Genomic DNA, 9729 nt, shown 5'->3' on the forward strand with positions numbered 1-9729 from the left:
GGTATCTTGTACTTGAGATTGCAGGTGTTGTGCTCTGTATAGACCTGTGTAGTGACAGTGGTAACTGACTTTGCGGTTCTTTGGGTCATCGTTAAATGGTTTCATGCAGATGTGGCATGTCTTTGCCGCTTCGTGCTCTCTTTGTAACACCTCCGTTAGGGGCAGCATGTCATGCTGCGGGAAGGAAGCGTAGAGCCGCTTTACCTCATCCTCCAGGTGGTGAACGAACATCTTCACACAGTCCTTACCACGGTATCTCTGCAAGGGATATGATGTATCACCATATGCGAAGGTACTATATGTACACCAGCCACATGGTACATGCTTATTCAGATTTTTCGTCTTGGTCTTCTTCGCATCCTCTTTCATTGGGATCAACAGGCTCCCAAAGTCCGTATAGATGGCGAATGGTACCTTGAACTGCTGCTGACCATCCTTGTAGTAGAGCCACTTTTCCTTTTCGCTTGGCGTCGTGATCTTAACCGCTTCGTTGTCCCTGCAGTAGGTATAGTGCTTGTCTCTCGACTTAACCGTTGGAAAGGCTTGCAGACAGTTCATACAGAAGTGCATCTTTGAATGATTCTTTGATGTCTCACTACCCAGGAGCCGTGAGAGATTTTAGATGGCTATATAATGACTCTTTTTATCGTCCGTAAGGAATAGCAGATTAACCTGTTTGTGTGTACATCGACGCAGGATATTAAAAGTCTTCCCCGTCACGTACAAGACGTTCACCGCGATGTCTGGGTTGTTCTTCTCGAATTTAGTGATATCCTTGATGCTCGTGGGAAACTCGATGCCCTGCCAGTTATAGCGTTCCACATATGGTCTCAGCTTGCTGATTCTCTGTAGATCGCTGGTTATATCCTCATGATGCAGAGCAGTTATCATGCTCCACTTGAAACACTCCTTGTCCTTGTTCGCGGGGTTAATGATGGCCTTTTTGGTGGCTATCCACTTGGGTGCTTTGATATATAAGGAACCCCTTGTTAGTCGTAGCTTATGGAAGTCCACGTCGAGATGCATGATTCGACCGATCGTGAAGCCACTTTCGGGCAGCGCTGGGTTCTCCACATGCGTTTTGACTTGGGCAAACATCGCATCTAGCACCTCGTCCACGACGGTACCTTGAAAGACCGGTGTCATGTTGCTGTGGAATACTTTATCGACTTCGATGAACTCGCTGGTACCATCCACTGGCTTCTTCCATAAAATTTAAAGAGAGCACTGCACCTTAGCAGACCCCATGTCTTTAACCTGTTTCTCAACCAGGGTTTTCACGTGTGATCGCACCATCCCCAAGTACCCATCGACATCCGTACCGTCTATGCCGGGGATGCGGAAACTTCGGAAGGTTCTATGGTGAACACGCTTATGTTCTTGAGGTATAAAATCTTGGTTCGGCTGCTGCTCGTCTTCGACATGATCCTCCTTTGCCTCTTCTTCAACTTCACCCATCAGGGTCTTTCTTGCCCCATCATAAAGGGCAAGGATGCGATTATTTGCTGATGCATATATACCTTGCACCGACTTTCTAATACCCTCTGGTACATAGTTTACAAGCCAGTCAGACCACTCTCGCAGTTTACTCTTTACTACTGGACGTGTCGTTGTCATCTCTTGGCGCTCGAAGACATTCATGGCTTCGGGTGTGGGGAGTCGAGGTTCAATCTTGCTCTAAATTGGACGGGTTTTTGCCATCTCTTGACGCGCGAATATATCCAAGGCATCTGGTGTAAATGCTTGTGGCCTTGATTCTGGCGCAGGAACAGTTCGTGGAGATGCCTCTAATAAAACAACAAGGTCGGCTTTGCGTAGCTTGGAATAGCCGTAAGTCCACGGGTTTTCGCCATAGCGTATAACTGTTTCACAGTATATGTATTCATCTTTATTATATAGATTTTTGATTTCAATCAACAAAATTTCTATTTTGAGTAAGGGACTTTCCCCTTACTCACTTGCGCAATCTCTATTTTTGTTGATGTCATCATTATTCCCGTTAGTCGCTATTGCGCATGCGTGGGATTTTATCGGAATCGGATTTGGTTTTCGGAAGCGAAGTGGATGAGTTCATTTTCCTTTGATGTCGCCGAAAATATTACGTCTCAAATGTTAAATCTTCTGACGTTACGGCGCGACGTCAATAACACTACTAACGTCAATATCCTATATTCAATTAATGAAACCACTACAGTGCATTTAAAACTTTGAGGCCAAATAACTTGGAAACGAAGTGGTGACGTCAATGAATTTTCACCGCGTGGGTAGGGACCACCTATGAAAAATTTGGGTAATTTTGCCAAACCTGGGTCCCCAAATTGGAGTGGATGGGTTAATGACGTCATCAAAAAACCTTAAGCCCTAAAATCTCTGCAATCGTTTATCAAAAGTACATGATCCAATACATTTTCTTGATCAGCGTTTCAAGAGCTATACGACGAAGGCAACAGGTATACGAATTTCAAAAAAAAATTTAGGTTCTCAGGGGCCATTGCTGACGTCAGCTAAATTTTTAAACCCTTTTATCTCCTTAGGCGTTTGTCGAAAACATATAATCCTATACATTATTTTGATTAACGCTTTAACCTATACACATCACAGACAACGAATAAACTAAACTTCGCCAAATTTGTTTCGTATCTGCATTGCTGATATCAGCAAAAAATCTAAAACAGCCTATTTTTTATTGTCCTTCTGCCTAAGTGGATTTCTGCAGGGGCTTTATCAACTAGTAATAAATAAGACATAACAAAATGATTCGAAAAAATCAGGTAAAATATTTTATTAACTTCTAAACTACTGTTTATAATGAAAAATCGTTTCTTTTGTATATGTATTTCCAATTGTTGCCAACACGTTCATCTTCACTACAAGAAACTGAATTAAGGCAATTACCAAATGTCAGATGTTAAATTCAAAATATTTCCGTGCAGTAAATTATGCCGTTCAATCCTGGGAAATGATGACGAAATGTATTTAGTAATGTTCTTATATATGCATCATGGTCAGGCTATTTAATTTAACCGGACATCTTGATGTAAAGGAGATCATTCCATTTCCAGAAGTTATCATCTAAGGATGTTTTGTTGCTGCAAAATTGATCTGCCAAACTTATCCATGGTGTATTGAGCCTTAGGTGTACCAATGCTATTAAAAGTTAGTCATTGCAGATCTAATATGAATTTCTGTATCAAAATCCACATCCGTTGAAAATTAACTTTGAGAAGAAAACATGGTAGAAATAATCACAGGAGGTGAAAGTGGTGTAACAATATTTTTGTTTATATTTTGCTTACGAAGTGGTGGAACAAATCTTGTTCTTTTTTGTGAGGATTCAAATCTCCTAATCTTACTTCCTATAGCTGTTGTGCAAAAATTTTATTATTTTTTACTAACTTTCCCGCAATTTTCAGTACGCGTCATCAGGTTGTTTTCACCGCAGCATTTGTTGCTATGCAACAACGAAAAGTCTGATTTGCTGCACGGAACGGAGAATTAGCTACATTTTCAATCACATCTCCTGTTTTAAAGCAGGAAATACAAATTCTTATCTCTATGAAATTTTACTGGCAGCTAAAATTTCTTGTATTACTTTGTAACTGGTAATAAAAAGTTCGAAAGTTGAGTTAAGCAGTACAGCGTAGCAAAAAAAGGTAATAAAAATAGCTGACTAGCTGGAAAGGGGTTGATTTCAAAGAAATAACATCTTCTTACCGTCAAACACACAAGTTAAGTTAATACTCACTTAACATAGAATTAGTGAAACTTGGGAAAAGAAACATCCACCCATCATTCCACCATGTTCTATTCTCTATCAAATTATTCAATGGAAAGTTCATCGAAAAAATATTCGGTTAAAATCCAAACGTTTTTAAAAAAATCCCGCCTTAAATGTCTTCAGGAGTTTTTTCCATTAGCAAGTAGCGATGGGACAGCATGAATTATCCTATTGGCGGTAACGAAATTTGCAACGTAAAGCCAGCTTAAGGCCCAAAATCTTCTTAGTCTGCTGGGTAGTATAGAAAAAAGAAGAAGTATGTAAAAAAATAAGTAGAAAAAAAAAATTCTAATTGGATTATTAATAACGCAGCAAAAAGTAGTTGTTTATAATTGGCGGGTTTCAATGTTACATTTATTATGATTTTTATTTATTACGATTTACTATGTATCTTTTGAATGAATTTGATATCCGCCTGGTGGCATTGTGGTGGGCCGTTCGATTCCAGTGCGGGAGGTCTTGGGTTCAAACCCCGACCGAGTCGTGAGGCTATATTAGTGTAAATAGATCCTTTCTGCTTTACGTTCAGCATGAAAATAGGATTGATATCTTAGGCAGTTGTCTAGTTGAGCGGCTGTTGTGCTTGTACGTCTTTCGTAGCTCAAATGGAAGCTTTAAATACACTAGGACACACTTCGCAGACCCTCATTGATAACAGTTATATTAGGAACTAAATAGGCTATCCTGGGTGAATAATAGTAATAATGATCAGATTAACAGAAGGATTGAAAATCGTAAAATATTTATTTTGCTGGAGTTTATTACGCAGTTGGAAAATTTTTGGTCTACTAGAGGCAATCTGTTCGATGAAGAAAAGAATTGCAAAAATATGATGACTTGGGCCTGTAAAACAACTATATTTAATATATGAAAACTTGCTACAAGGGGTAATCACTTCAAAGTACAATATATGGATATAAGCAAAAGCTCTGTCATAAAGATCTGTTGAAACAAAAATTAAAAATTATATGTACAGTAAAAAAACGCAAAACATAGGCACCATGAACAAAGTGGTGAAGTCTCAGTATATATCAGACTTGACCCTCTTTACAGGACTCCATGCATCTGCAATTAAAAAAATTCTCGAAAAGGTAAAAGGCCAGACTCGAAAGTTAAAGAAATGAGTCACTTAACAAAAATAAATAAATAAATAAATAAATAAATAAATAAATAAATAAATAAATAAATAAATAAATAAATAAATAAATAAATAAATAAATAAATAAATAAATAAATAAATAAATAAATAAATAAATAAATAAATAAATAAATAAATAAATAAATAAATAAATAAATAAATAAATAAATAAATAAATAAATAAATAATTAAATAAATCAATAAATAAATAAATAAATAAATAAATAAATAAAATAAAAATTAAAAAATAAATAAAAATGATAAACAATAAACTTAAACTATCGTATTTACATCATATGATAGACGATAGTTATACGAATCTACTTTATGTAGTGTAGGTGTGATGTCGTATTCGGAGATGAATTCGTCTTTATTTGGTACATAAAAACCTTCTTTACCTAAATGGAAAAAAACAACGATAAAATGCATACTTTGACTCTCTTTTTTACTTAAAAGTCGAGAGACCCAAGATCGTTTTGTGTGAACCATTGCTCGTGGTTTTCTTTTACTGTCAGTGCTTGCATTGTATTTGTCTGGAATAACCTTCCAAAATTATTTTATTCCCAATCAATAATTTTTCAATCTCTTTGAACTTGAAACAAGATACAATTTTGCAATCAGTACGCTCCATCCCGCGTTACCACGAAATATAGTTTGCAGGTACTGATTCTCAACAAAAAATCGATTGAAGCTTTTAAAAATTTTAGCAGTTTCCCCAATAATTTGCGTCCGTTTTGTAGAAGCATCAAAAAATTGATGACCTACTAAGACCTGTTTCCTTCAAGTGTTCTTGTATGCATTTATTATTTGAGCATGCGAAATAATATTTTCTAGCCGCACCGCATGTATTTTGACAACTTTGGAAGTAAAAGAAAGTCAAATTTCAAAGCGTGAGCAGCAAAATATTTTAAAAAGACCACCCTTTGCAGTGTCAATTGAGCACATTGGGCACGCAAGGTTTCACAATATGCTTTGTACAGTTTTATGTGTTTTTTAAGTTAAACTTCTTTATGTACCTACACCTGCTAACTTCCTTGACTCAGAGGCAAGATTGAGAATAAATAGAAACTGACATAACGAACTACACCACTAATCATTTTTTTAACATGCAAAGATTTTTTAAGGAGTCAAGGATCATGCTTATTTGAAAAAAATATTAAAAAAGTTCGAGAGGTTTAAAAAGCAGGCAGGGTACACAATCTATGGATCATGGTGTCTACCAGTGCTTTACACCCAAAGAATTTTCTTTCTATTAACGTAACATCACCTTCGATGTTCTGTGGAAGAACTTGATTTTCAAAGTCGTTCCATTGTCCTGGTGAATATCTGGTCACAATTACCGTCGTTTGAGAGTCTGTGTCATAGGCAATAGCTGATCCAACTAGCTCAGTATCCTTCCACACAATTTGTGAAAAGTGTCCTGCCCGTTGAAATATTTTGTCGCCATTTGAATCAGCGTCTATATATTGGATCTCTGAATACCTGATAAAGAATTTTATAGCACTACTAGGTGAAAAAATCTTCGTAAGCTTGTTTACGTATTTTTAATTTCGAACGAGAAACTTTAAAGCTACTAATTTTTCTTCCTTTGGCATAATAAATGCGTTTCAATAATTCTTAAGAAATAAAATATGGGGGTTAAAGCGACGTCCTTATTCAGATGTACGTTTAGCAAAATTTTATACTAACAAAAATCAACTATTTTCATGTCAAATTTTGAACTTACTGAGCATGTACAGCATCGTATACACGATAAAAATGTTTTTCTTCAGTTGTTATCATATACAAATTCTCCCCTGCTGGAAAGCAATTAGGATTATGTTCAAACAAATCGTTTTCAAGCAGATAAACAGCCCAGTTTTTAGCACCCTCAGCTAAATTATCGCTCCAAGTAAGTGGTGGTACTCCATGATAGCTTCGTGCTTTGTTGTGCGCGTATAAACATGCATCTAAAAACACCAATCTCATTAGGTTCATTCAAACCGCAATGAAGAACCTGATTGCTAAAAAAAGTAAAAATTTCCTTATTGATTTTAAGTCATTTAAAAGAATTTCATGGATAACAATTCGTCGGTGCAATTACAAAAGGATTCATTGGATAATTATCTGTTGCAGAATTTGATTTTGTTTGTATTACTAACCACAGAGAGTGACATTTACAAGGATGGGGGAGCATCTGACACGTTTTTGTTCAAACGAAATGGATCCTTATAACTAAAATCTTTTTTCTTGTTGAGTATAAATTACTTTACTTTACCTTTATCATACGAAACGTGAATATTCTTGAACACTGTTTTCTTGTGCAGTACACCTAAAACAAGAACATTACTTCGTTTTAACAAGAAAAATGTCATGCAATATTGCATGATAAATTAGACTTTTAAATTCCACATCCTAGTCATTATTATAGGTGTTTTGAAAGCTCGACTGGCTTGACCAAAGACTATGCATAACGGTAGAATTTTTTAAGGCATAAAAAACACACATCGCGATTATTAATATAGCATCATATTTTATCATTAAATGTTTATAATACAATCCTGAATCAATTCAAAACCACTAGCCCACAAAAATTCAGAAGTACTAGCAAAGCTGGCTTCTAGGTTGGTATTTTACAATACGTTTCCAGTCGTTTCTAGAATTAAACGACCTGCTAGTTTTAATAACATTATCTGGTGACTGATCTTGTTATGAAAAAGAGGCCGGTACTAACAAATGGAATGGGCGGAATCATGAAACATCGTTGGGAAACCTTTTTGATTTGCAAATTTAATATAGATTTATTTTAACTGCCTACTTGTAGTATCGCTCTTTTCTGTTTCTTCTTTCTCTTCCGCGTTTCTAGAATATATATATATATATATATATATATATATATATATATATATATATATATATATATATATATATATATATATATATATATATATATATATATATATATATATATATATATATATATATATATATATATATATATATATATATATATATATATATATATATATATATATATATATATATATATATATATATATATATATATATATATATATATATATATATATATATATATATATATATATATATATATATATATATATATATATTTATATATATATATATATATATATATATATAAATATATATATATATATATATATATATATATATATATATATATATTTATTAAATCTTCTGCATCTTTACTGACGCTTTCCCTGGAAAACAGATGGCTGATGTTAAAATACCAGCTGTGTAGTATATATAACTGAATAAAAAGGAAATTACTTACGAATGAATGTACTGTATGTTTGACTCATCTTTACCAATAATTGTTTCAGAAATAACTGTGAAATAATATGAAGCATTCAATTTCATATTGTCTACTTTCAGACTGGATTGCTTTATTTTTACTGCCAGTCTTTCTGATTTGGTATTTTCCTCTTTCATCAAAACCGTGTAAACGCAGAATTCGTTTTTCCACGTTACCTTGCATGTATTTTCATTGTTATATACACACCTTAAATCTTGCGCCGGAATGGGAGGTTCATATCTGAAAGCGGAGGTATTGTAATAAATTTTTTAGGTTGCTCTAAACAAATCATTGGGAAGTTAGAATCATTTTTGGAATCGATATTTTTGCCACGTCAAGAAGTTGTTTTAGCGTGTTGAATATAAAATCTGTTAAAATTGTGTTATCATGCTCCTTGATAAAACAAGCGGCAGAAAAATTAAGTTAAAGTTTAGCCACTAGTCGTGCAAAATATAGTTATTATAATATTGGTGTTTTCCTATTTTCACGGCGCAAAATTTATGCGGTCAAGTAAGAGTCAAATTTTAAAAACGTAGGCTCGAAAAATTTTCGCCCAAAAAGTAATACTCTGCACATTTACCGTCTAAGCATCGATAAGTTGAAATTCATGTCTTTGTTATCTTTCAATTCTTTCTGTGAGTTGACCTTTTCCAAATAATCCTCAAACAGTGTACCATCGTCCGAAATATTAATCATCAATACCCTTCTAAAATGTATATTTTTTGCTTGGCGCCCATCAATAACGTTGCTTTCATGCGCAACTCTGTTCCATTCTTTTCCATTCCATTCTTCAATCTGTTCTATGTATGGTGTAGAGCTGTACTCGTCAAGATATGTTTTAATCTTGACTGGATTGATTTTACGTTCCATCGCCAACTGACGCAGTGTGTTATACACTGAACGGTCTGCAATACGTTCCACATCATCGGTTTCTTTGCCAAAGCATATGAAAACTAGTTTTGATGTGGCTCTGCTGCTGTTTTCAACAATGACATGTCGCAGTTCATCCTTCTCATCCACAAAGACAATGACTTCTTCTGCTTCCAACCCCCTGCATCCCTGATGATTTGTAAGGAGAGTGTAGTAAGACGGCAAAACGTTAACTTTCATGTTGTCTTTGTCGACCATCTGCCAATTGGTATGTAAACCGCAGGAAAGATAATTTACCCTCAAGACGGCAAGGACATTCTCGATAATGCTTTGATGATATATGGACTCTACCAACATTAGTCTCGTGCAGTCATCTTTGAAGCAGTAAGCCTTCAAAGCGAGTGACAATAGTGCAACGCTTTTTTGGTAATCTTCTGAATCGAACTCGATGCTGAGAGATATCGGCTTTTGTCCATCAATATTGTGACCAACGATCGTAAAATTTCTGTAGACATACGATGTTTCAGTTTTGATATTATCACTGAAAAGTGACGTATCAATTTTTGAAACGATATAGTCAATATCCATTGTCCTGTCATACAGCATTTCATTCTCCGTCGAATTCGA

This window comes from Hydractinia symbiolongicarpus, chromosome 2, assembly GCF_029227915.1.
Source record: "Hydractinia symbiolongicarpus strain clone_291-10 chromosome 2, HSymV2.1, whole genome shotgun sequence".
In the NCBI taxonomy this organism is placed as follows: domain Eukaryota; kingdom Metazoa; phylum Cnidaria; class Hydrozoa; order Anthoathecata; family Hydractiniidae; genus Hydractinia; species Hydractinia symbiolongicarpus.